Genomic DNA, 6000 nt, shown 5'->3' on the forward strand with positions numbered 1-6000 from the left:
ATATAGCCCAGGTGGTAGAAACTGCCTACCATTACACTTTTGAATAATGTCACAGCCATGATTGAGACTGTTAAAAACCTTTCCATTGCACACTCTGTATTGCACACTCTGTATACGAGTACACAGGGTGCCTATACCACTTATGGAGAAATGGAGTTTGATGATTATGGGGATGAATGTGTTGGTGGTTAGTGTCACAATGGGGATTCTTGGTAAGTGCTGACAACAGTGAGCCTCTTCAGAAGGACTACAGAACCTACCTGTAACATAGAGACAGAAACATAGAAGACAGAGTGGAATCTGTGCAACCTGTTACGTTGCTTGAGGCTTATGGCGGCTCAGAAAACAAATTACATATAGTTAATGGCTTGGGTATACTTTAAAATGCAGTGGGAGGAGAAGTGTATATCATCCGCAAAACTTACAGATTGTCGTGTTCGACCATGTGACAGCATGAGCAGGTTGTGAATCAGGCAGGTGTACAGGTGGGTGACGCAGAAGTGAGGTGGAAACTGAGGCTCCGACACTGGAGTGATGACAATCTTAACAGTGAGTGTGTTGGCCATGCTGCGTGGTTGACTGTTGAATGATTTAATCTAACAATAGGCTTGCAATGATGTCATGGTCAGAAGGCAAAACATTTGAGGATACACCATGTGTCTGAAAGGAGAAAGAGAGAGGGCATAAGAAAGTGAAGGAGAAATGAGTGAACAGGTGAGCAGAGTGAGATACAGAGAGGAAGAGAAATGGCAGAAAGACGGAGGGGAAAAAAAGGAGAGCGCAAAAGAGGTAGGACAAGTAGGTAGAAAATGATTCTGTGTGTGTGTGTGTGTGTGTGTGTGTGTGTGTGTGTGTGTGTGTGTGTGTGTGTGTGTGTGTGTGTGTGTGTGTGTGTGTGTGTGTGTGTGTGTGTGTGTGTGTGTGGAGAGAGCAAGAGAAAGATGGACAATGAGGTAGAGAGGTGAAGGGGGAGTCAGGGTAGGAGTTGTGGACAGAGGGAGGTGTTTGGAGGGTGTTGTAGATTTATGATCCTTGGGGATTTACTGCGTCTCCTATACCATATCTCCTTGTGAATGATCCGATTTATTACAGCTCTTGCACCAGTCAGCTAGGGACGTTGTAAAGGCGACCACATCCATTTGCAGTGAAATCCTCTGCTGACTGCCGGCTGAGAGGGGAAGAAGGAGGAAGAGGGAGGGAGAGAGATGGAAGTAGAAGGGGAGGGAGAGATGGATTGGGAAAGGGAGATGGAAAGAGAGACTGAGGTGGAGAGAGAGGGTCAGGGAAAAACGGAATGATGGGAGAGAGTAGTGCTTCTTCAAGCAGGCATTACATTCAACAGGGGTTACATATGGTGTGTGTGTGCGTGACCATGTGTGGAGCCGTGTGTTTATGTCAATGGCGGCTGGTGGGAGGAGCTATAGGAGGACCAGCTCATTGGAATGGTTGGAATGGAATAAATGTAATGGAGCCCATCCTCCTATAGCTCACCCAACCAACCTCCACTGGTGTATGTGTATATGTTAACTGTTAACTATTAACTGAAGTGAATTGAATAGCAGGTTGACCATGTGTTTAGATATATTCAGCTCACTATATGTGCATAATGCATGTCATTACTTGCATCCGTGTTTGAGTAAAGGCTTTATCTGTCCATACATACTGAATCTGTAACGCTCGTCTTCTTCCTCTGAGGAGGAGTAGGAGAGATCGGACCAATGCGCAGCGTGGTAAGTGTCCATAATGATACTTTATTTACATGAACACTAAACACCGTAAAATACCGAAACAGTCCCGTGTGGCACTAACACGGAAAATAATCACCCACAACTCAAAAGTGAAACCAAGCTACCTAAGTATGGTTCTGAATCAGGGACAACGATTGACAGAGGCCTCTGATTGAGAACGATACCAGGCCAAACACAGAAATCCCAAATTATAGAAAAAAGAACATCAACAACCCACCCATCTCACGCCCTGACCATACTAAAACAAAGACATAACAAAAGAACTAAGGTCAGAACGTGACAGAATCAGGTGTGTGTGTGTGTGTGTGTGTGTGTGTGTGTTAGATCTTGCTTTGTAAGTAAACATTTCACAGAAAGTTCTGCACCTGTTTTAATCGGTGCATGTGACAAATCCATTTCGATGATTTATACTTTCACATTTGATACTTGAGTATATTTGAGCAATTGTATTTAATTTTGATACATATGTATAATTTAAACCAAATACTTTTGGACTTAAACTCAAGTAGTATTTTACTGGCTGACTTTCACTTGAGTAACTTTCTATTAAGGTATCTATACTTTTACTCAAGTCTGACAAGTCTGTTCATGTATGTGCGTGTGTGGAAATTTGTGCCTGCATGTGCGTCCATACCTGCATGTGTGTGCTCTAATTGAATACAGCATGCAATAGAGGTAAGAGTAAAAGAAAGCACTTGAGAGGCCTGCAGGGTAGTACTGCTGCCCCCTACTGCTCTGGAAGCACTGCTCCATATTCCATAAAACAGCACACTCAAAAAAAATGATTTCAGTTATTTGTTAACCCAGTACTGGTTAAATAGTGTATATAACACACACTGGGTTATTTTGACCCAGTTGGGTTGCATGAATAACCCAAGGGATTATGCAAACATGAGTTAATTTAATCACCAGTTGCATTATTTTTTTACATTTGTTGGGTTGAACCAGCAGCTGAGTCTTTTTTTAATGTAATGTATAGGTTATTTTAAGGAGGTGTGGCCTATTAGGAGCGTGTCTTTCATGTAGTTATTTTTGGCAACCCATTACAGTAAATGTCATTCCTGTTCATCATGTTAAGTTTGTAATCTACAAATAAAATATGTATTTAAATATGTTTGCATATTACACAAACTAATATCATATTGAGAACATTATATTGTACATATCCCAACATTAAGATACAGGGCCTTGCAAAAGTATTCAACCCCTTGGTGTTTTTCTTTTTTTGTATTTTGCATTACAGTCTGTAATTTAAATGGATTTTTATTTGGACCTCATTTAATGGACATACACAAAATAGTCCAAATTGGTGAAGTGAAAAACAAAAAAACTTATTTTAAAAAATTGTAAAAGAAGAAAACGGAAAAGTGGTGGTGCATATGTATTCACCCCCTTTGCTATGAAGCACCTAAATAAGATCTGGTGCAACCACTTACCTTCAGAAGTCACATAATTAGTTAACTAAAGTCCACCTGTGTGCATGATCAAATGTCACATGATCAAACAAATGATCTCAGTATACACCTGTTCTGAAATGCCTCAGAGACTGCAACACCACTAAGCAAGGGTCACCATCAAGCAAGTGGAACTATGAAGACCAATGAGCTCTCCAAACAGGTCAGGGACAAAGTTGTGGATAAGTACAGTTAATGGTTGGTTTATAAAAAATATCTGAAACTTTGAACATCCCACGGAGCACCATGAAGTCCATTATTAAAAAATGGAAAGACTATGGCACCTCAACAAACCTGCCAATAGAGGGCCACCCACCAAAAGTCACAGACCAGGCAAGGAGGACATTAATCAGAGAGGCAACAAAGAGACCAAAGACAACCCTGAAGGAGCTGCAAAGCTCCACAGCGGAGATTGGAGCATCTGTCCATAAGACCACTTTAAGCCGTACACTCCACAGAGCTGGGCTTTATTGGAGAGTGGCCAGAAAAAAGCCATTGCTTAAAGCAAAAAATAAGCAAACAAGTTTGGTGTTCACCAAAAGGCATGTGGGAGACTCCCCAAACATATAGAAGAAGGTACCCTGGTCAGATGAGATTAAATGTAGCTTTTTGGCCATCAAGGAAAACGCTACGTCTGGTGCAAACCCAACACCTCTCATCACCCCGAAAACACCACCAAAACCATGTTTTTCATCGGCAGGGACTGGGAAACCATTCAGAATGAAGGAATGATGGATGGCGCTAAATACAGAGAAATCCTTGTGGGAAACCTGTTTCAGTCTTCCAGATTTATGAGACTGGGACAGAGGTTCACCTTCCAGCAGGACAATGACATTAAGCATACTGATAAAGCAACACTTGAGTGGTTTAAGGGGAAACATTTACATGTCTAGGAATGGCCTAGTCAAAGCCCAGACCTCAATCCAATTGAGAATCTGTGGTATGACTTAAAGATTGCTGTACACCAGCGAAACCCATCCAATTTGAAGGAGCTGGAGCAGTTTTGCCTTGAAAATGGGCAAAAATCCCAGTGGCTAGATGTGCCAAGCTTATAGAGACATACGCCAAGAGACTTGCAGCTGTAATTGCTGCAAAAGGTGGCTCTACAAAGTATTGACTTTGGGGGGGTGAATAGTTATTTCATTTTTTTTGTCTCATTTCTTGTTTCTTTCACAATAAAAACATATTTTGCATCTTGAAAGTGGTAGGCATGTTGTGTAAATCAAATGATACAACCCCCCCCAAAATCTATTTTATGTCCAGGTTGTAAGGAAACAAAATAGGAAGAATGCCAAGGGGGTGAATACTTTTGCAAGCAACTGTACATTGTTGGGATATGCATTATTAATTCCAACATTGAGATAGACTGTTGGGATGTGCAAGTCTTCTGGTCTGACCCACTGGGTTATATCTCAAAACCCAGCATCCGTAACCCAGCAGCTTTGAAAGAAAACAACCCAGCTAAGTGACCCAATGCCTGTGACACAGCAGTTGGGTCATCCAAACAACCCATACTTTTTTTAGAGTGCACACACACCTGAGAGTGGGTCATGTCATGATGATGGGGGAAGACATCATTCGTAGAGCTGCACACCAGCACACCTGAAACAGAGAGACTCGTGCTGGTAATGACGATGAAGAGGCAGACACTGAAGGCACTAGACACTGCTACTGGTACATCTCTCAGCTCATACTGTAGAGACACATTCACAATGAAGTAGGTTCATGAAAGATGAATCACTGCATTACTTGCAATGATCGTGATACTGCATGTGGGTCTTCAATATACACATGTGCATTATTTGAATGTGCTTATTTAAATGTGTTTTGGATAAGAGCATCTGTTAAATGACTCAAATGTAAATGTGAAATAACCTCAATAGGCCTACACTTCCATGTCTCATTATTCCTCTCACGCTCTCTCTGTCTCTCTGTCTCCGTACCTCTATCTATCCCCTTCCTCCTCTCTCTATCTCTCCTCTCTTCTCTGTGGTGATGCTCACTCTCTCTGTGCTCTCATAGTTCCTACAGACTCGCAGGCAGGGAGGTCTCTGCTGGGCGGCGGCATGGCTTGGTATTTGATGTCATGGCTGTCAACGCTTCACTTAGCCATGCAGGAAGCTGCTGCTGCTGCCACCTCCCCCACAGGAAATACATTAGGCTAGATATCCAAGGCGTCACACAAGTCTAATACTACATCCACCCACAAGAAAAACTATACTCCATTATCACACAAGTCTACACCGACCCATGCAAAACTGAACAACACCATCATACAAGTCTAATATACCGACCGACACAACCATTACACAATCCTTTACCACACCATCTCACACTCTACAGACAGAAAACTATACTACACTGTAATAAAACGGTACTACGCACAAGATCTCACTAAATGCAGCTACTGCTGAGATAGGGCTTTACTTTGTTTTGTATGGAAGTGTCATGCCATGTCCAATGTGGCAGTGTGTGACGATGTGTGACTATAACCAGGTTTCTATCCAACCTTTTATTGCAATTAAAGTACTTTGGATTAAACATTTCATGGCAGGCCTGATGGAAACATGAAATTTCTCGGGTAAACTTTCCAAATGTCGGCAAAACTAAATACGCTCGACAAAGTGGGATCATTGTGTGTCTGTAAAATGAATAATGCGAGAAATTGTGGTGGAAATGCATTAATATGCAAATATTGATATAATAACCATCATATCGACGTAAACTTGGAGTCACTCGATGCCATGTTGTGTGGTCCTCCTGCTACGACTCGGGAAAGCATGCAGTTTATTAGGCTA

The sequence above is a fragment of the Oncorhynchus masou genome, chromosome 8 (genome assembly GCF_036934945.1).
Source record: "Oncorhynchus masou masou isolate Uvic2021 chromosome 8, UVic_Omas_1.1, whole genome shotgun sequence".
Lineage (NCBI taxonomy): Eukaryota > Metazoa > Chordata > Actinopteri > Salmoniformes > Salmonidae > Oncorhynchus > Oncorhynchus masou.